The sequence below is a fragment of the Gorilla gorilla genome, chromosome 8, assembly GCF_029281585.2.
Source record: "Gorilla gorilla gorilla isolate KB3781 chromosome 8, NHGRI_mGorGor1-v2.1_pri, whole genome shotgun sequence".
NCBI lineage: Eukaryota > Metazoa > Chordata > Mammalia > Primates > Hominidae > Gorilla > Gorilla gorilla.
The window spans coordinates 136793402-136815803 of record NC_073232.2 but is presented as its reverse complement, the minus strand read 5'-3'; the positions used below and the strand labels follow the sequence as shown (position 1 = coordinate 136815803).

Here is a 22402-nt window from a genome sequence, read left to right as displayed (position 1 = left end):
CACAAGTCCCTGCCGCCCCCTGGTGGGAACCCACAGCCGTGTGGACCTGGAGGGCCAGGGCAGGGCTATGTGCCTGGGCTGCAGGGCCCTGCTTAGGTGGGAGCCCTCCTTGTCTCGGGAGGCCACAGCACAAGGCACACCTGCCCACCCACCCACAGCATCTCCACCGAGGCGCACAGACACAGAAACAGCACGGCGCTGCACGAACGGCTGGGCCAGGGCACCTGCAGGTAAACCCTCCCCTCCCCACGGTTATCTGGCGACCCAAGTTTCCCTAAATAATCATACTGATGAGAACACCAAAAAAATGAGCAGAAGCTGGTAACTGCTGGACCCTTGCTGTGTGCCAGGAAGTGCGGTGAGTGCTTTTGGCAGGATATCTCATTCTGGTCTCCCCAGCCGTAGGTGGTAGGTACTCTTATTATGTCTATTTTATTTTTTTGAGACAGGGTCTCGCTCTGTTGCCCAGGCTGGAGTGCAGCGGTGCAATCTCAGCTCAATGCAGCCTCAACCTTCTGGGCTCAAACGATCCTCCCACCTCAGCCTCCTGAGTAGCTGGGACTACAGGTGCGTGCCACCATGCCTGACTAATTTTTTTTTTTTTTTTTTTTTTGAGACAGGGTTTTGCTCTGTCGCCCAGGCTAGAGTGCAGTGGCACGATCTCAGCTCACTGCAACCTCTACTTCCCAGGTTCAAGTGATTCTCCTGCCTCAGCCACCCGAGTAGCTGGGATTACAGGCGTGAGCCACCACGCCCGGCTAATTTTTATATTTTTAGTAGAGGCGGTCTCGAGCTTCTGGCCTCAAGTGATCCGCTATCCTTGGCCTCCAAAAGTGCTGGGATTACAAGCATGAGCCACTGTGCCTGGCCAAATTTTTGTACTTGTAGTAGAGACGGGGTTTTGCCATGTTGCCCAGGCTGGCGTCAAACTCCTGGGCTCAAGCAATCTGCCAGCCTTGGCCTCCCAAAGTGCTGGGATTACAGGCAGGGCCACCTCACCCGGCCAACTCTGTCTATTTTACAGATAAGGAAACTGAGGCCCAAAGTGCCCTGAGCAGGACGTGGCCTTGGGCGCTCGAGCGGCTCTGGAGCTGTGCTCATCTTAAAGATATGCCATTGCCTCCCCTTAAGCATTCCAGGTCCACACCCTGGAGAGCTCAGGACGAGGAGAGTCATTTTGGTTTCCTGATGGCAGATGAGCCACAGGAAAAACTTGGGGGTCCTCTGGTATGCCTCAGGACACCCCAGATTTCCTCAAATCACCCAATTCTCTCAATAAGAGGTCCCGAATAACCACTCTCTGCTAGAAGAAGCCCATCTGCCAGCGTTGCTGCAAGCTTATTCTCTGATCCCTTGAGGCTGAACTAAAAATAATTCAACCCCTCCAATATTTAGAGAAATGAAGGGCCTTGAAATGTCAGGGAGGCAGCATAAATCCCAGGAAGTGCTTCCCTCCTCTGCCACGCCACGGCTGCAGGAGCTGAGTGGCTGTGAGAGCCTGCACTGGTCAGCAAACCTGGGCTCTGAGGACCATGACTGTCCAAGCAGTTATGACCTCTGGGCAAGTCAGAAACCACCTTGGGTCTCACTTTTCTGTAAAATGGGATGGGAGAGAAGGAGCTAGTTAATTCCCAGGATTCTCCCAGGCATGCGAGTCTCAGAACAACAAATGGACTATCTGGCAACACAACTTCATCCTCCATCTCTTCCAGGGTCTCAGCAGCACACTCTTCATAGCAGCTGCACGGCCCAGGGCAGTGGTGCGTGGCCCCCAGGTATGGGGCCACAGCGGGCAGGGGGTCCACCCCACCACTTGGGGGGAGGGAGGCCTGTCCACTGTCTCCCCTCTGGCAGGCACAAGGTGGAACAGCTCAGAACAAACAGCCTGCTGCTCCTGTGAGGCCACTGGAGTGGGCACTACAGATGCTCCGCACCATCAAAGCCTCCCTTCCTCACACAAAACATCCCAAAGGGCTGAGAGAAGGCACCCAGGAGACCTCACTGCCAGGAAGCGGAAAGGCAGCAGCAAGGCTGGGAGCTGCTCAGGCCCAGGGAGGCTTACAGACCCCAGGGAGAGTGACCGTGGGTGGGGAGGGTGCTCAGCAAGCTCCTGAAGCCCCACATGGTGAGCCCCGCATGGTGACCCCGCATGGTGACCCCACATGGTGACCCTGCATGGTGAGACTCACATGGTGAGCCCCGCATGGTGACCCCGCATGGTGACCCCCACATGGTGACCCTGCATGGTGAGACTCACATGGTGACCCCGCATGGTGAGACTCGCATGGTGACCCTGCATGGTGAGACTCACATGGTGACCCCCACATGGTGACCCCGCATGGTGAGACTCGCATGGTGACCCCGCATGGTGACCCCACATGGTGAGACTCACATGGTGACCCTGCATGGTGACCCCGCATGGTGAGCCCCGCATGGTGAGACTCACATGGTGACCCCACATGGTGAGACTCGCATGGTGACCCCGCATGGTGACCCTGCATGGTGAGACTCACATGGTGACCCTGCATGGTGACCCCGCATGGTGAGGCTGGCATGGTGACCCCGCATGGTGACCCCGCATGGCGGGCCCCGCAGGTGGGAGGACCCAGCAGGTGGGTGGGCCTGGGGTGGGAGGCTCAGGGAAGGGGGCCTGGAATGGCAGTGCCTTGGGGCAGTGCTCAGTCAGAGTGGGGTCAAGGACACCACCGAACCCCCAAGAAGGTCTCTTGTCCACCATGGCCCCTTGGCCGTGTCCTTCCCTTTCAGCACACTCGTGGGCCCTGTGGCAGCACATGAAAGGGGCACAGACCCACACACATTCATAACGGGGCGACTCGAGCCAGCAGCTTGTGTCCATGCAGCCTAAATTACTCGCACCCGTGAGAGCTCCGAAGTCTTGGGTAATATCAGCCCGGCCCGTGGGCACTGCAGTGGGGCCCACAGGAGCAGGAAATGGGGAAGCCAGCTCCTGGGCCGCCTGGCTTTCTGGCCTCAGTTTCCTTGTCTGAGAAGCGGGGGCAGCTGAAAATGGGTGCCCTGTGGGGACTGCCTGGCTGCCATCTCTCACGAGCACGGTCCGCAGACACCATCTTGTGGGACTGGGGAAGGGCTTTGGGAAGTTTAGGGCTCATGGTGTCTGCTGCAGGCCTAGTGCTGGGCAGTGGACAGGAGTCTCCACCAGTCCCACCAGCCTTCGATGGGGCCAGCCTCCCCGCATTGCCAATGGCACAGCTTGCTCCGGGCTGGGCCCGCCTGCTGCCTGCTATCTCTGATCCCTGATTCATGAGGCCACCCACAGCTGCCAGTCCAGGTCCTCATGTCTGGAAACAAGGAGGATCTCACGGGCAGAACCCTGACACCCCCAACAGCTCACTGGCCCCCATGCACCCCACAATCACCATTCTCCCAGGATCTCTCAAGGTAGCTGGAAGGTGGCTGGGGAAGCAGGCAGACTGGGCAAGCGAGGTGGGGCTGCCAGCAGCGGTGCTGGGGTCAGCCAGGCTCCGGGTGCACCAGGTTGCTGTGAATGTCTCTGATTCTCAAATTCTTTACTTAAAACCTGGAGATGGTGAAATTTACCTTAAGGCTTACTGTAAATAAGGAGAAAAGTGCTTGTATGTTTCCTAGCACATTCTAAGTGCTAGATTATTCTGAAAAGATGGCTGTTACTTTTATTATTTATATATTACATATGCTGTGTTTATGATTTTTGTTGCTGGAGAGGTCGGGGAGCCTGGGCAACCTGGCATCCCACAGCAGAGCCAGGGCTCCATTCCTTCATCTCTCAGCAGCAGAGGGACCTCAGAGAGCTTCCAACACGACCCACCAGGATGCACCGTTCTAGCCAATCCTCCCCGATCTGCCCGGTTCCCTAGGCTTGGAGCTGCCGCAGGGAATTTAAGTATCTCAGGATTCCAGAGGTCTTCTGCCAATGGCGGGGGGTCTGTCCTGCTTCCTGCCTTCAGGGGTCCCTTCCAAAATGGCACCAGGTACCCCTCCCCTCACTCTAACCTTGCAGCCCTGCCCTGCCTGTCTCTCGACATCCCCCAGCCCTCTGGCTCACAGAGCCCTCAGGGAGGTTCTTCTCTGGCTCTGGGATACACAGCAGGGTCTCTGGGCCCCAGCAGCTTGGCCTCCCTGGAGCCCAAAGCCTTGGCCTGTCCATGTCCTGCCCTGACCCACCGGGCTGGGGGCTTTCTCAGGGTGGAGGGAGAGGGGCCGGAACAATGGCCCAGCCGGGGAGCTTCCATCCAGCCTGGCTGGGTTGGCCTCGGAGCAGGAGCAGGAGTCTATTTGGGACTGCATGCGGGAACACTACCGCTTCCTCTTTCCTGGTTCCAGACAGGTTAACCCCTTCTTCTCCCTCCTGCTGACTACTGCCAGGACAAAACAAGGACTGACTTCCAGCCCCAGACAGCATCCCTGAAAGCCACAAGGCCTCTGGGCAAAATACTAGGGAGCAAGCCAAAAGGCAGGCCCAAGCCCATGGACCGCAGGGCCAGTCTGCACGCACACGCGGCAGGGGTGGAAAAGCCCGGGGACCCAGTGCCGGCCCCAGCCCCCACCTTACAGGCCTGCTCCACCCCAGCTTCCGCGTCTGTAACAGGGCAGGAGATCACTGGTTCTCAAGCCTTTCCAGTGGTTTTAAAGCAGCAGAACCTCCCACCCCAGGCCAGGGGAATCCTGCCTGGGACCCCGGAAGAGATGAGAGCTTCTCTGGCTGAATTAGGGGAGGTCCAGGGGCCCCGCCTTGATCTCCCCAGTTCCCCTGAGGGAGCAGAGCAGAACTGGTGCTCAGGGGCCCATGGCCTGAGGAGCCTGAAGCAGCTGCTCTCGCAGCCCTGTGGCTCTGAGCTGCTTCAACAGGCCTGAGTGTCTCCTCCTGATACCTGGCCTCTGGCCCACAGGTCTTCACAGCATGCACCCCTAAAGGCCAGCACGGTTTAAACACCCACCAGACTAGGCCAGGCATGGCGGCTCACGCCAAGCTAATTCCAGCACTTTGGGATCCTGATGTGGGAGAATCACTTGAGGCCAGGAGTTTAAGACCAGCTTGGGCAACATAGCAACACCTTTGTCTCTACAAAAAAAAAATTTTTTTTTTAATTAGCCAGGCACTGTGGCATGTGCCTATAGTCCCGACTACTTGGGAGGCTGAGATGGGAGAATCTCATCAGAAGTCGAGGCTGCAGTGAGCTATGATTGCACCACTGCACTCCAGCCTGGGTGACAGAGCAAGACCATGTCTTAAAAGTAAAATAAAAGCAAACCACAGGACTAACTTAAAACTGTGTGGAAACAAATGGAACTGACAGTAACCACCACATGTGGCAGAGTGGTTCAGAGCATAGATGACGGAGTTCGACTCCCAGGGTTCAAAGGCTGTGTGACCTTAGGCAAGTTACTTAACCTCTCTGCAAAGTGAGGACGATGTCAGTTCTCTCTCATACAGGCGTCTGGTGGGTAAACAAGCTCATGAGACAATTTCTGGAAGAGTGGGTCCTGCGTCTGTCACTGTTGCGATCAGTGTTTTCCCAACAACATTAGGAAGAAGACATGTTGCTATCGCCACCCACAGTGGCAACGCTGAGGCACAGAGAAGTTAAGTAACCACCTATGGCCACACAATCGAGCGAGGTTTCACCCCTAGGCCACAGCCCGGGTGCCTGCGTGCTGTAACAATAGGCGCCGAGGACCCAGGAAGGAATGTTTCCCATGGCGAAATCTTTCAGATGGAGTCCAGGACACCTGAGAAAATACCAGATTCCATTGCTCTTTCTTTCCCTTTCCTTTCCAGGCCTAGAACTACTTCTGAGGCCTCACTGCTACTTTATACGGTCAGGTCAACAAGATCCTCTCCACCTCGTGTCAGCCAAAGCCACACCATCGACAGCGCCAGCCTGGGGAGCACCCCCCTCGCCGCAGCAGGGCCCCAGCCCGAAGCCCCGAGAGCGCATAGGAACCTGCCAGGCACCGGGCGGGAAGGACGGGCGCTCATGGTGGCCTCGCCTGTCCCCACCGGGGCCTCACTGGGCCTCAGAGCTTCCTGCAAGGCCCCTCACGTGATCTGCTTTTACAGACAGGGAAGGAAGCACGCAGGGGTGAAGTGGCCCAGGCAGGTCAATGGTTAGGTCGTGGGTCTGAGATCTCATCCCCTGCCCTTGACCCCAAAGCCCAGGCCTTTCCCCGGCCCTGGGCCAGGGCTGGTCAGGCTGAGAGCCTCCGGACCTCCCGTCTAAGCCGTCCTCGGCCTCCGACGTGCCGGTGCTGCCCTCTTCCTGCCGTCGGCTCTCTGCAGAGTCACAGATACAGGAGACTTAAAAAAACAAACTAAAAGACAAGCTACCTGCCCTGCTGTGGTAGAGAAAGACAATCCAGCATCTGCCTCCAGCTGCTGAGCTCCCCAGCACCGGAGGAAAGACGGCCATGCCAAATTCCCGGCATGGGCCGCCAAGCCTATGACATGCAGGGCGTCTTCTCTGCAATTGTGGGTGGCCCACATAGCGGGACTCTCCTGCGTCACACTCACTTATCACGCCTAGGGCCTCTGAGGGGTTTCCAACACAGCAAAGGGCTCTGCTCTGCCTGGCCCACTGCCCCCAAGCTCCCCACCCCAGGCCCCCTGCATCCCCCTCCCCAATCCCCAAACTCTGCCGTTAGAGCCTGCATGGGCAGGGCATCGAACAGAGCAGATGTGGTCCCTGCCAACCCAATGAGCCTCGACTCATGGGACAGCCCTGAGCCCCTGTGTCACCCCCTATGCCTCAGCCCCTGCATTCCGTATCCCACTGAGTCCTCCTCGCGCACCCCTGAGTCACTCCAGGCACACACTTGGGGTCTGGCCCTGGGCTGGGGCCCTCTGCAGCGTGGGACCCTTCAGGCCACATGGTCTTGTTCATCTCATCACCCTGCACACTGCGGAGCACACAGCAAGTGCCTGCAAAGCTGGGCTGTGTCTTGGATATAGTGTGGGTGGCAGAAGCGGGCCACCTGGGTGAGGACGGGGGGGTTTGTCCACTCACACGGGGGTAAGGGAGGACAGAGGCAGGGAAGAGCCATCTCCTCCTCGCCATGCAGTAGGCCTTGAACCTTTACTTATTTAAATGAAAAGTCAAAGTTTCCAATCAAGCACTTATCCTTCTGGAAGGGGCTGGTCCCCAAGGCGTGCCACACTCTGCCTGGGTGACACTGACTGCCACAAGGTCATCGGAAGTAAGGGAAGCCTCCAGGCTGTGCTTGGGCAGATGCTCTCCCCTCCCCATCCGAGGACACAAACTTTTGGGTGACATGGTCCATCCAACCCCCTGCCCCCCTGCCACCCCCAACTCTGCACAAAGTGAAGGCAGGAAGCCGCTCTGGGAGGTGCATTTTGCAAATCAGAGCACATGGTCCCTGGGCGAGTTTTCTAAGCCAAGCAGTCTCCCTCAATGGTCTCAGTTTATGGCCCTGTGGTTCTATCCAGAAGTGTGGGCCTGGCTGAATCTGCCCTCAGGAGTATCTCAGATGCCTGCAGAGGCCAGGCTGACAACCCCAGGCCCTGATGCACCCAGCATTCCACTCCCATTGCTTCCCTGAACTACCTCCTGCAGCCATGTATTAATGGAGCTCCTGTAATAAAGGTGCTGAGGATACCTGGGAAGTAAGTCCAAAATAAGTCCATTTTACAGATGAGAAAACTGAGGCTCAGTGGTCTTCCTGCCAGCAAGCAGTGGGGCAAAGATTTGAGCCTGGGCTTCTTCTCATTTCCAAAGTACAAGTCCCAGCCCAGTCGAGCACCTGAACATCCCAGAATGCCCCTTCCTCGGGACACTTTGCCGCCAAATAGCTAATCTTCCATAGGGGCCATAGGGACAGTTGGGACAGACATGCTGGCACTGTCCTGCTACACCCTTACCAGCTGGGTGACGCTGGGTGAGTCTGCAGCTTCCCTGGAAAACAGAGAAGACTTTCTATGCCTACCCAAGAGGCTTGGAAGAGAACCACAAATGCAGAAATGGCCTGGGAAGCTGAAAAGGTTTCTCCCAATAGGGAGGACTGTTGTTATTCAGTTTAACAAACGCAGAGTGTCCACCACAGGCAAGGTCAGGGACTTGGCTCTACATGGGATAGAGCGATAAGCAGATGGAGAGAGAATGAGGAAGCCAGGCTTCTCCCTGCTGTGGAAGGAAGGCATGAACGTGTAAAGGCATGAGGTGAGAAGGAACCCTGTGCTGCTGGACTGGAATCAGAGGCACTACTGTGAGCTCGGGCTTTTGGGCAGGTCCAGGTGGGTAGGGTAAGCACGGACGCATGTGTGTGTCACGCCTGCATACCATGAGCATCTTTCCTACCTCTGTCCACCGCCAGGGCCTGAGCAGCAATGCCCAGAGACAACACAAGCACACCTGGGGCCCTGGGCTGAGATTCTAAACAGCGCCCTCCACTGGAAGGAACTGGGGCTCCTTGGAGAAATGGCCAATTCCAGGGCTGAAGCACAGACTGAACAAATGAACCTGAAACATCTTTTTGGGCCAAAATGCAAGGAAGGGCTCAAAGAACGGTGGGGATGTGCCGAAAGGTCACAGGGCCGGCCTGAAGGGGCTGCCAGTGCCTGCGTCGGGGACCATCTGAATATCCCAGTAATGACGGTTAACAGACGATAACCCACTGAATTACACAGGAAGCCAGGAGCCCACACTGGCATACATCAATCAGTGGAAAGAAGAGAACATCTTTCCTTAAAGTGAAACACCAGGAGTAAATACAAGGAAGAATGATGGAGTTATTTGGCGACCATCATAGAAATCATTCATTCAAACAAGAACTACTAAGGGACACTAAAACTGGCAGATGAAAGTGGGACATCGCATCGCCTCAAAGCGTCTCCCCACAAATATGTATCAATCACAAAGGGGAAAAACACAACGTTATGTGGTCGCCATTAAACAAGAGGTCAAGGTTAACATCAGCAATATTTGGGCAAACCAACATTACATGCCTATGAGAACAAGCACAGCACCACTTCTAAGCAATGCTAGCCCCAAACGCGTAACCTGGGTTGTATCGTGAGAAAACACCACACAAAATGACTGTCTCGTAATCTTCAAAACTGGCAATCTGTGAGAACTGAGGCGAGGACAGGGAAGTGCTCCAGGACGGAGTCCAGAAAGACCAGAGAGAGCTGTCTGGCCCCGCACTGGGTCTTCCCCTCTCTAGAGGAGTTCATGGAATGATTGGCAAAGCTTGAATGGGGTCTGTTTCTGGGAGAAGGGTGTATGGAATTTCTTTCTATTCTGGAAATCTGAAAAATTATTTGAAAATGAGAAGGCTGCGGGAACTCCAGGGAGTGCCAGGTAATTCTTCTGGAGGTAAGACTGTGTTTTGGGTACAACAGAAACGAGCTTGACATGGCAGCCAGCCCACACCCCAGCTTGCACGGGATTAGCACATGACCTTAAGACGGGGTGGGGGGTTGGAGGGCAGCGGATCCCTCAGGCCCTTGCAATTGGGAGGACTCTGGAATTCCATCACCAGGGAAGGCCTTGAGGATATGGCAGGATCCAGGCAGGCCGAGGAAGAGGTGGTGGGACAGGTGAAGGGCGCAGACAGCATGCACAAAGGCTCCAGGTGGGACTGGCAGGAGGGGAGCTTGGCGGGTGGGGGTGTCCTCATCCTAGGGACCTGGCCTCTCCAAACTCGCAGGGAACACTGGGAGGCCCCCAACGCCCAGAGCGTGTTCTTAGGCCTCTCTCTGACAAGGTGCCAGGGAGACAAGAAGGACGGGCTGGTGAGGCTGATGTGGCTACCTTGGCCGCTCTGCCTGCTTCAGGCCCTGGGAATCCAGGGCTGCAGGAGACTCTGATGGTGGCCCTCGGCCCTGCGCGCTGTGGTGTTCTCCATGCTGATCGTCTGCACCCTTGAAGGGTGGCAGAGGAGAGGGCCGGTGTCCTGAGGAATGGGCAGGCTTGTGGAAGCCTGGCTAAAGCAAGCCTGTGGTTCTTGGAGCTGGGGCTCCAGGGCCCCAAGAGGCAGAGGGCACACAGGGCATGGGGGTGGCGCGGCATCTGGGAGGGAATGAGTGGGGTGTGAGCAGGCCCACATGTGTGGCCTGGGGCGTGGGGGGTCTGGGCGTGAGTGTATGTGTGTGTGTGTGTGTGTGTGTGCATGCACTATGAGGCCAGCATGAGAGTGGGCACCTGTGGATGTGTGGCCTGGGCCTGAGAACCTGTGGGGCCTGGCGTGAGCACATGTGGATGCGGGATCGTGTGGGTATGGGGGCCCCTCGTGAGCACACGTGGGCCCGGGTGAGTGTATGTAGCTGTGCGTGCATCGGCCCTGGCTCCAGCAGGCCCGGCCTGTCCCATCCCTGGCAGCAAGGCGCCCTCTTGTGGCCCGAGCAGGTGGCGTGGGGAGGAGGAAATCAGAGTGAACCCTGAGAGGTTCACCAGGGTGGGACGCAGGAGGGGTGGGGCGGGAGGCAGGAGGCGGCAGGCAGGATGCCAGGTGGGCATGCAAGAAGGCCGGATGCACACTGCCCTGGGGGCCTGGGGATCCTTGCTGGCCCCTGCCCACCGCTCCTGGCTTCACCAGGTTCCTCCCTCCCCGCATCGGGGGTCCTCTCTGATGCAGGGCAGACGGGCTCGGACGGCCTCATGGGATGCATGCGGGTGGCCTGAGCCCTGTGGCAAGGCACCTCTCCAGCCGCACCCACTCGGGACCACACTGCCAAAGACCAGCATGCCATGTCTGCCCCTCACACCGCATCTGCAGGGCTGATTCCCCACACCCCTTCCCCGCCGGGGCAGCTGGGATCCTGCCCTCCCACAGGCAAAAGAGAGCAGGCGCGCACGCGCGCGTGTGTGTGTGTGTGTGTGTGTGTGTGTGCAAGAGCCGGTGTCTAGGACCCGCATGTGAGTGTGGGACGAAATGAGGCCATCTCTGCACGGCTCCAGGGAGAGGGGATGCTGGGACAGAGTGCAGGGCGTGGCCCCTCGTCCTCCCCCTCACGGATGGCTGTGGCCCAGGATATTGAGTCTACGGTCATGGAGCCCCTGGCCCTCAGCTCCTGGATTAAACCCTTGGAAAGTGTAGAGCATTCCTCTGCACAAATTTTTGCTTAGTAATGAGGACAGACATGGGAGATGCCACAGTCGGAGAGCAGCCTCAGTGCCACTGATAGGGCTGGCTGGGAGGTTCCTCACCAGGAGACCTATTTTCAGCAACTTTCACTCGCCCATGAGAAGGGGGAGCCCTGGTCAGGTGGGAGCTGTGTGGGCTGCTCGTGAGTGGTGGGTGCATGGGTTGGTTTCTGTTTTTAATAACCCCACACTTTCAGGTGGTTTTCCTTCTTAAGAATCCCCAACACCTGTAATCCCAGCACTTTGGGAGGCCGAGGCGGGCAGATCACGAGGTCAGGAGATTGAGACCATCCTGGCTAACACAGTGAAACCCCATCTCTACTAAAAATACAAAAAAATTAGCTGGGCATGGTGGTGGTGGGTGCCTGTAGTCCCAGCTATTCAGGAGGCTGAGGCAGGGGAATGGCATGAACCTGGGGGGCGGAGCTTACAGTGAGCCGAGATCACACCACTGCACTCCAGCCTGGGAGACAGAGCAAGACTCCGTCTCAAAAAAAAAAAAAAAAAAAAAAAAAGAATCCCTCAAATTCACAAACCCAGGGCAGGGGTGATTGTGCCATAAAAAATAACTCTAATTCTTACAAGAGTGTTATGTGGTGGCCCCAGGGCCACTCCAGGGGACCAGCAGAGCAGAGATCCCTGACGTTGGGAGGCCAGCTGGGCATCAGGAGAGGGGCTTGAACCTCCCTCCCTAGAAGGAAGAACAGCCCTAGAGGGCAGGGGACACCTGCCACATTCACTCGATCCCCCACATCCTCAACAGCGCCTGGCCATAGTAGGTGCTTGGTAAATATCTATGGGGACCAGGGGACCAACGGAGGACAGGGTTGGGCCTCCTCCCATGGGCAGTGGGGAAGGCCAGGCACTGTGGCTCACGCCTCTAATCCCAGCACTTTAGGAGGCTGAGGTGGGCAGATCACCTGAGGTCAGGAGTTCAAGACCAGCCTGGCCAACATGGCGAAACCCCGTCTCTACTGGAAATACAAAAATTAGCCGGGTGTGGTGGCAGACACCTGTATTCCCAGCTACTTGGAAGGCTGAGGCAGGAGAATCCCTTGAACCCGGGAGGCGGAGGTTGCAATGAGCCAAGATCGCACCATTGCACTCCAGCCTGGGCAACAGAGCAAGACTCCATTTCAAAAAAAAATAAAATAATAAATAAATAAATAAAGGCAGTGGGGAAGGTCAAGTCTACCCTAGAAAGCCACCATGACCATGTGGTGGACCACACCCACAGGGTGGGCAGAACCCCAGAGTCAGTGTACGTCCCACCAGCCTGTTCTAGCAGGACAGACCAAATGGGAACCGTTAGGGAAATATGCCACGCGGGAGCCACCACCATGGCGGGCCCTCACTCTAGGGGCCGAGCTTAACCCTCCCCTGTTCAGCCCACACAGCTGGGGCTCAGCCCCACTTGACACATGAGGAAACCCAGAGCCAAGCAAGGCAAAGATCATGCTCAAGCCGGGTGCGGCGGCTCCCCTGTAATCCCAGCACTTTGGGAGGCCAAGGCGGGGAGATCACTTGAGCCCAGGAGGCTGGGCAACATAGGGAGACTCCATCTTTACAAAAAATTTAAAAATTAGTTGGGCGTGGTGGCATAAACCTGTGTCCCAGCTATTTGGGAGGCTGAGGCGGGAGAATCACTTGTGCCCAGGAGTTCCAGGCTGCAGTGAGCCATGACGGTGCCACTGCACTCCCACCTAGGAAACAGAACAAGACCGCATCTCAAAAAGAAAAAAAAAACAAAAAAAAGCACAAAGAGATCACGTCCAAGGTTACATGGTTAGCACGCGGCAGGGGACTGGGTCTCATACCCAGATTCTGGCAGTGCTCTTGGGGTCTCCGGGCAGCTGGACTCCCCCTCTGGAGGGTGGGGCTGGGCTTTTCTGTCTCCCTGCTGCTCTGGTTTCAGCCCCCAGGCTCATGAAAAGTCAGGGAGAGCACCCGGGGCTATCAGGCTGGGCCTGGGCAAAGGGGACTCCAGCCTGGAACTACGTTTGGAGCTGGAGTAGGGGGCCTTGTCCCTGGCTGTCCCCAACCTGAGGACAGTGGAACTAGAGGAGCACACCGGCTTCACATCCTGGGACCCACCCATGACACAGAGGAACCTGTGCACAAATAAAACCACTGTTGCAAGATGGTTGAAAATAAGAACTGTGTCCAGCTGTGTCTGCAAGGACAGGAGTCAGGGGCCTCTGAGCCCCCTTTCCTTCCTTCTTCACTTTTCCAGGCTGGAAAAGATGTAGCAATCAAAGGATCAAAAATGCAGATTCCCTGATGCATCAGAACACAGCAGCAATGGTGAATGCTGTGGGGGATGTGCCCTCCCCTGCCCCTGGGCTGTAAGCGCCACCAGCCCTGGCCGTGTCCCCGAGCCGCAGAGCAGCAGCGGAAAGGCAGAGGCCAGCCCTGTGGGCAGCGAGAGGGCTCAGGTGAGACTCCAGGTCTCAGAGGGGCTCTGTGGCGGGCAGGCTCTGGCAGCCCTGGGGGCAGCCAGCAGAGCCCAAGTGGCCCAGGTTCATGTTAAGGTTAGAGAACATTTTGGGCAGGTGGCCGGCCTGGCTAGGACGGTGGCCACAGCTCCTGCTGCAAGTTCACTGCGGGCCCCTTCTTCCCCTGCTTGCTGCGGCCTGGCCACGGCTGCCCAGATCCGCCTGGGTCCCCTCCCCACCTCCCCACCACACACTGGAGGGGAAGAGAGCGCTTGGGTTCAGAGGACTTTAACCACAAAGGCAGCAACGATGGGACTTCTGGGGTTGTCACCTGTCACATCTCCGCCAGGCTCTCAGGTGGGTGGGTGGGGTCTAATGACCGACTTCAGGGCCTGCCCTAGGTCAGAAGCCCCCAGAGCCAGGTCCTGCTTATGTCCAGCTCAGCAGCAGGTCGTGTGTGCGTGAAGGGGGCCAAAGCGGGGGAGGGCGGGAGCTGACCAGTCCTGTGAGCCCCCACACTGGCGACTATTGTTTTGTGAGGCCCGGCCCCTGCTCAGAGCTCCAGCAACACTTGGCTAATTGGGGGGTGGCTTGAGAATGTTCAGGGGCACAGGCCTTGGAGTCAGGCAGAGGTGGGTTCGAATCCCGATTCTGACACTGGTAGGCTGTGTGGCCTTGGGCAAATTACTTCACCTCTCTGAACTTCCATTTGCAAATCTAAATGATAGGGGTAAGAAGGCAGGTGGCTTCTCTGGGCTGTTGCAGGGTGTAGACGAGCTGAGGCCGAGTGTGTGTAAGCATGAGCACTGGCCCCGCCATGAGGCATACCTGTGTTATCCCCCTTCCAGCTCCTGGGGAACGCGCTTCAGGGAGTGTCTTGGGAGAAGAGCACGTGTGAGCACCAGGCCCAGAGCACGCGCCTTGCAACATGGTTGAGCGGCTCTAGGGAGAAGAGAGGGCCCTGCTGACGCTCCCTCAATCCCTGTCCCACCACTCCAGCGCCTTCCAGGACTGTCGAGGGACCTGCACGTTCCTAAGAGGCAAATTCCTGGGGTTGGGAGGCTGCCTACAGGGGTCCTACCTTCTGGGCCAACCCCCAGGCCTTGTGGCCTCACTCTGCAGCCACCTCCCGGCCTCCACCTGGGACCCCCTTCCTCAACTCAGAGCCCCCAAGCCCTCAGCCCACCAGTTTTCCCACAGGCGGCACCAAGCCCAGCAGGGGGGTTCAGGTTTTAACATCTTTCCCCTCTTGCCCTGGACATGAAGCAGCCTTGGTCAGGAACCAAGAATGCTAATGAGGGTCAGTACCAGAGAGGGTGACTGTTCCTAATCCTGTCTCCCCTGCCCCAGCAGCCAACAGAAGGCAGGAAACCCAGCAGAGGAGGAAGCTGATGCTGCCCCAACCAAAGCCATGGGGGCCACAATGGGGTGTCTGCCCCTGGAAACCCCATGTTCACCTGCTGAGCCATGTGGACCCCACCAGCCTCCTTTCACACACTCGCCTCCGCCTCGGGTCTCCTCCCCACTCTCTCAGGAGGCCCAGCGTCCGGGACTGCCACATGCTGACGATGTCCAGAAACCTCCCAGGACCATAAACTGGGAAGAACATGGGCCTCCCTCCCAGAACAGCTCGTGATGGTCGGGGCGGGGAGCAACAGGGTCCCCCCGTGGTGGGGGCGTAAACCCGTCTGGCCTCATCTGGTCAAGTTGAACATACGCTCCTCCATGACCCACCACTGCCATCTATCAGCAGATCCGCCCCAGAAGGACTCACGTCCATGTGTCCAGGAGACAAAAACCAGAACATTCCTGGCAGCCAGAGCAGAAGGGCCAAACTGGGACCCACCCAGATGTTCCCTCTGAGGGACGGGCAGAGAGGGGTGTTCGAGCCACAGAGGACACGATGAACAAGCCACAGCTCAACGGTACAGTGTGCGATTCCACTTGGATAAAGGTTAGAGAAGGAAGAGCCAGCGCCATGTTGGAGGGAAGCCAGCCATGTGGGAGAACAAAGCAGGCCCAGTCACTGCGGCCACTGTGCCCACGGCAAGGCGGGGCCACCTCTGCAGGACTGGGCATGTCAATCAGGGACTAGGTCTTCTGGGGAGCTGATAGCCTCCTAATTCTTGACCTTAGAGTGTTTGCTTTGTTATTCATTATGCTGTGTATTCAAATTTTATTCACTTCACATCACAATTGTTTAATGACATATTTTATGTTATATATATTTTACCACAATTTAAAAAAATTTCTTTTTGAGACAAGGTCTTGCTCTGTCACCCAGGCTGAAGTGCAGTGGTATGATCACAGCTCACTGCAGCCTCGTGGACCTCCTGGGTTTAAGAGATCCTCCTGCCTCAGCCTCCCGAGTAGCTGGGACCACAGGTGGGTGTCACCACACCTGGCTAATTTTGATTTTTAATAGAAATGAGGTCTCGCTATGTTGCCCAGGCTGGTCTCAAACTCCTGGGCCAATTTAATTTTTCTAAATTTTTCAAATGAAAGTATGACATAAGGCCAGACACGGTGGCTCATGCCTGTAATCCCAGCACTTTGGGAGGTCGAGGCAGGGGGATCATTTGAGGTCAGGAGTTTGAGACCAGCTTGGCCAAAATGGTGAAACCCCATCTCTACTAAAAATACATAAATTAGTTGGGTGTGGTGGTGCGTGGCTATAATGCCAGCTACTTGGGAGGCTGAGGCAGGAGAATCGCTTGAACCTGGGAGGCGGAGGTTGTAGTGAGCCAAGATCATGCTACTGCACTCCAACCTGGCTGTCAGAGTGAGACTCTGTCTCAAAAAAAAAAAAAAAAAAAAAAAAATGAAAACAAAAGAAAGTATGACATAAAGTAGATTAGTGATTGTCTGGGGCTGGGTGGAATGTGGGGGGTGCTTTGCTAATAATAGCTAAACGATTTGAGGCTTCTTTTTGGGGTGATGAAATGTTATAAAATTGTGGTGACGGCTGCACAACTCTGTGAATGTATGAAAACCACTGAGTTATACAGCATGGGAATGATTTCTCAATAAAGCTGTTACCAAAAGAGACAAAAGAAAAAAGTGTACAGGCTTAAATTGGGGTGTGTCCCACTCTGTGTGACCTCAGGTGAGCTAAATGACCCCTCTGAGCCCAGAAGTGCCCACCTACACCAGAAGCCACAGCCTCTATCCCGGGCAGGACCAGAGGGCTGCTGAGAGGATGTCTGGGATTCACGGACTCATTGCACAGTGGATTTTTCCACAGGCCTGTTCCCGGTGCCCTTCCCTGCACTGCCAGGAAGAGTACCTGAGGAACTTGGGGTGAGCTCCCAAGCCCAGCACTGGCCCTTTCTCTCCACCGGGGCTGGCTTGGACTGCCCTGGCTGGTCTGTTTACACAGGAGGGCAGCAGGAGGGTCCTGACTCCTGGAAGGCTGACCAGGGCCACCACAGCCTGGACCCCCCCGCTTGCTAGCCACTCACTTTGACATGTGACTGCTGAAAAATTAACACCAGTTTCACTTCCTTCCCTCACACTCCACGTAGCACAGAAGAAAAATCTGTCATGTACCAAAGCGAATCCACAGCCTTCTCGTAACAGGAAACACTCTGAAATCCGTCACTGCGAAGTCTGGGAAGACCCAGGACAAGGTGCTGCTTTGACGGCAGCCGCTTCCAAGGTCAAAGGCCAGGCGTGGGGGCACTCTCCCTCCAGACGCAGCCAGCTCCACAGCCATGGAGCTGTGGAGCCCCTCGTCTTCCAGCTTTGTGCAAGGCGGCTGGAATCCTAGATCGGCTGGCCACCCCACTGGGGGGAAACCCCTTCAGCACCCAGGCCACAGCTAGAAGGGACCTTGCAGGATGTCGGGAATCACGGTCCAGGAAACTTTCCCTCTCAGAAGGGCAAACTGTTTGTCAAGAACGTTCGGGGCTTATAAAACATCTGCCAGCCTTGGGTAAACAATAAGAGAAGACCAGAGGCGAGCTCCGCATCGCGGCTTTATTCACACAGCAGCGCCAGGACTAGCGCAGGGGCTTCCCAGGCAGTGGCGCCTTTGACTGGGTGGTGGCTGCAGGGTGTGGCGTGGAACAGCGAACAGAGTGATGGGGTGGTGAGAGGCCACACGGCCTGGTTTCTGGCATGTCCACAGGAACACAGGTTGGTGGGGATATAAGAGGCAGGAAGGGTCTGTGGCTCAGATGTGCCAGCGGCTCTTCCTTCTCCACTGAGGACAGAGAGGGCACCTTGGAACTGGGCAAAACGTCCCTTCCCTCTATTCATTTGTCAGAATGGGAGGGCACAGGCTCCCAGCCCAGCCCCATCCTCCAAGGAAGATGAGGGCTGCCTTGACAGGCAGGCAAGCAGGGAGGAGCAGACAGTGCTGTGGGGGGGGCGTGGGCAGCAGTGCACTTACCCACTGGGTCTCGCATTCAAACATGGAGCCCTGGAGTGAGGCCAGGCCCTGTGACTGCTGCAAAATGTGGACCCAAGGGCAGGACATTCTACCAGGGAAAAGTGCAGGAAAAGCACTCGCCCAGGGGACTGGGGGCGGCCAGGTTCCAGTCCAGCTTCTGTAAAACCTTGCCAGGTGGCCTTGGCCAAGGTCCTAGCTGTCCCATCTGAAAAAGCCTCTCACAGCAGGGCAGCAGCACCCTCTGGGGCTGCAGGACTCGTGGCACCATGAGGATTTGCCACCCATGGCACAGGACCCCCCACGGAGGAGACACTGTTGTCCAGGGCCTGGGCAGCAGGAACGCTGTGGCTGGATGGGACCTCGAGGAGTCTGGGGGAGCAGCCATGTCCAATGCGCCAGGAGTCCTGGGAACAGGGCAGGCGGCGAACACCCAGAAGGCCTTTACCTGCCAGCCAGGTGACGGCTGCCCCTGGCTGGGCAGGACTTCCACAGGGAGCAGGTATGAAAAGAAAGCTTTGTGCTTCCCTGTCCAGGGCTCTTGGGCAGCCCTGTTGGGCCAAGCTCCAGACACCCCTGCCCGGGGATGACGCTTTCCTGGGGAGCAGGCCCTGCAAAACTTTCCCTCCGGAGCTAAGCCACCTGCAATCTCTCCCAACCCCGAGGCTTCACTCTCTTTGGGCCATTTTATAATGAAAACAAGAGAAATGGATACATCTAAGGTGACAAGGAGATCTCACTGCCAGTCAGCGGCCGAATCCCACTCCTCAGCCGCCTCTCGGCCTCTCAGACTCCTGACAGCTGCCTCAGAAACATAATTGTGTGTGTGTGTGTGTGTGTGTGTGTGTACGTATAAGTGCGTGCACGTGTGCGTGCTCTGTACTAGAAGACCCTGGCTGAGGGCACGTCCCACAGCAGGACCAGTGGGAGGCCTCAGTCATCCCTCTGGCTTCTCTCCCTTCCTGGCGCCAGTGACTGGCAGGACTGACCACTGCCCCCACCTGCCAGCTGCCCCAGCCTGGACGGCCTCCTCATGCTGCCCTGGCCTCAAACCAAGTGTGAGCGCAGTTACTCACTGCAGGGTTCTCTGCCACCTGGGCCCAGGACAAGGCCACCCCTCCTCCCCCTTCATTCTCCCATTTCCGCCAAGGCCACCAACAGAGGACAGAGCCTGGAAGGCCTTCTGATGCCCAGCTGACCCATCCAGCGGTCATTGGCCCCTGTTGAGGCCTCTTTGGGCCACTTGCAGGAGAGGAGAGGCTCAGCACAGGGTTGCGACGACATGCCTCAGCTGCAGAGGAGACACAGCTGCTGCCCCTGGAGGGCTCACCGCTGTGCAGAATGGGGCCGTGCTGAGGTACCAGAGGGCTGGGGGTGGCCCTGGAAGGGCGAGGTGCTGCTCCATAGAGCCTGGCTGGGGGTATTTCCTGGAAGGAAGTGATGCCGGCCCAGTGGCAGGTGCCCGGCTGACTCCAGAAGCTGTGTGCTGGCCCCAGGCCGGCCACACATCCATAGGGAGCACCACGCAGGCACTTCCAGTCCCAAAACGGCCCTCCAGAGAGTGAGGCCCCATCAGCCACTCATCCAGCACCCCACGCCCCTCCAGCATTTCAGTGTATCTGTGTACCGAGAGTACCATCTGGAGGGAGAAGGGGACAGTGCAGGAGGAGGGCAGCTGCCACCTGGGGCTACCAACACTCCTGCAGAGGCCAGCGAACCTTTTCTAGTAGCCACATTAACAAAAATTTAAATAAATGGGTGAAATTAACACGAAATATCAGCATTTCAACATGCAGCCGACATAAAAAAAATACTCATGAGCTCTTTCACAATCCTTTCTCCCCACCCAGTCTCTGAAATCCAGTGTGTATTTTACACTTCCTGCACATCTCACTGTGGACGAGCTACAAGTCACCCCCTGCGGCTCGCCGTTACTGTGTCTGACAGCGCAGCTCCAGAGAGTCACCAATGGCTGGGAGACCTCCCATCCCTTTAACTGGGGTGCACCTACACACGCAGAGCCCCACCTCCTTTGATGCCCATGTGGCCTCCCCCAGCGACTGGGTCCCCACCTTAGCCAAGCTAACACTCTTCTCCCTTTGTCCTGCATGTTAACAAAGGCAGATTTGCATCCTTACAAACAAATCAAAAGATCTGACACTTTAAATCTCGTTAGGAACAAATGGGCTAAGTCCCATCCTCTTCAATGGAGGCAGGTGACTCCATGTCTGGAGCTTGGTGGATATGGATGGATACGCATGGATACGGATGGATATGGATGGTAGTGGCCGCACGTGCTCCCCACCCTGGCCATTTGCTGAGGGCTTGCTGTGTGCCCGGCACTACACTGATTCCTTTCCTACAGCATCTGAACACATGGATACACAGGATAACACACACACTGGGGCCTGTTGGAGGGTGGAGAGGGGAGGAGGGAGAGGATCACGAAAAATAACTAATGGGTACTAGGTTTAATATCTGAGTGATGAAATAATCTGTACAATAAACCCCCATGATACATGTTTACCTATGTAATGAACCTGCACATGTACCCCTGAACTTAAAAGTTAAAAAAAAAGAAAGAGGCCGGGCGCGGTGGCTCACGCCTGTAATCCTAGCACTTTGGGAGGCCGAGGTGGGCAGATCACGGGGTCAGGAGATCGAGACCACCCTGGCTAACATGGTGAAACGCCGTCTCTACTAAAAATACAAAAAATTAGCTGGGCGTGGTGGTGGGCACCTGTAGTCCCAGCTACTTAGGAGGCTGAGGCAGGAGAATGGCGTGAACCCAGGAGGCGGAGCTTGCAGCGAGCCGAGATTGCGCCACTGCACTCCAGCCTGGGCGACAGAGCAAGACTCTATCTCAAAGAAAAAAAAAAAGAAAGAAACAAAGAAAAAAAATGTGGTACATATACACCATGGAATACTACTCAGCCATGAAAAGGAACGAAATAATGGCATTAACAGCAAACCTAGATGGAGTTGGAGACCTCAAGGAATGGAGGTAACTCAGGACTGGAAAACCAAACACTGTATGTTCTCACTTATAAGTGGGAGCTAAGTTATGAGGATGCAAAAGCATAAAAATAATACAATGGACTTTGGGGGCTTGCCGGGAAGGGTGGGAGGTAGGTGAGAAATAAAAGACTACACACTGGGTACAGTGTACACTGCTCGGGTGATGGGTGCACCAAAATCTCAGAAATCACCACTAAAGAACTTATGCATGTAACCAAACACCACCTGTTCTCCAAAAACTACTGAAATTTTAAAAATTACCAAAAAATCATTATGAAGATACTTGTAGAAAGAGGCCATAAAACAGTGTTCAAGGAAAAAGGAGGCTGCAAAACAATATCATCCCATTTTTATAAAAAGAAAAAACCAAAATATTACCAGTCTGTTTATCTATGCAGAGAAGGCAGTGTGGAAGGATTCGGCAAACTGTTGATGGAGTTTCTCTCTCTGGGGCCGGGCGTGGTGGCTCACGCATATAATCCCAGCACTTCCGGAGGAAGAGGCGGGTGGTTCGCCTGAGGTCAGGAGTTCGAGACCAGCCTGGCCAACATGGTGAAACCCCGTCTCCACTAAAAATACAAAAACTAGCCAGGTGTGGTGGTGCACACCTGTAGTCCCAGCTACTCGGGAGGCTGAGGCAGGAGAATCACTTGAGCCTGGGAGGCGGAGGTTGCAGTGAGCTGAGATCGATCGCACCTCTGTACTCCAGCCTGGGTGACAGAGGGAGACTCTGTCTCAAAAAAACAAAAACAAAAACAAAAAAACAGAGTTTCTCTTTCTCCGGGAGACAGTGTCATGGGGGATGCCCACCTCGTACTCTTCTTTAAATAGCATGCAAGTAACCGGAATCTGAAAAGCACCAACTCTTGCTGGCGTAGGGTGGGCACAGCCTCCCTCGTGCCCACCTGCATTCGTGGGCTGTGGGGGGCCTTCTTCAGAGGCCCATTCTTAGTTTATAGGGGCACCTGGCCTGGGCTGGCCAGAAAGACCCCAACTGAGGTGGCATTCAGGACAGACATGTTTCTCCTCCAAGGAACTGGAAGAAGCCCAGTACACAACACGGTACCGTTCTCCCTTTCCACCTCCTGCCAAGCCACACCGCTGTGTTCCCAAGCAGGGAGGTGTCACTTGTGCTCACGGGTCACAGATGTGCCCTGAGACGCATGAGGCGCCGGGCTGGGCTCCTGATGGCTGATGCCAGGCAGCACCCGGCATCAACTATAGGGCCCCGAGGTCCGCTGTCAGCGGAGAGCCCCTCGCCTGGGAGCAGCAGCAAGACCAGGCTCTGCGACCTTTGCAGGAAAGGCAGGATTGGGGACTGGGGGACCCCTGGCTGATCTCTTGGAAAAAAACATTCCTGTGGCTTGTGAGTGGGGTCTCCCTCACTCCCTTAGGCCAGGCCTAACCAAGGGGAGCCACAAAACCCAACTTCAAGAAAGAAA

At 56.2% G+C, this 22402-nt stretch overlaps 1 protein-coding gene across 6 annotated transcripts in view; it reads right to left on the bottom strand.

Annotated features, from left to right (window-relative positions):
- LHPP (phospholysine phosphohistidine inorganic pyrophosphate phosphatase) overlaps nucleotides 1–22402 on the bottom strand; it is a 156899-nt gene that overhangs the window by 80176 nt on the left and 54321 nt on the right. The gene's annotated exons all lie outside the window — the stretch shown is intronic.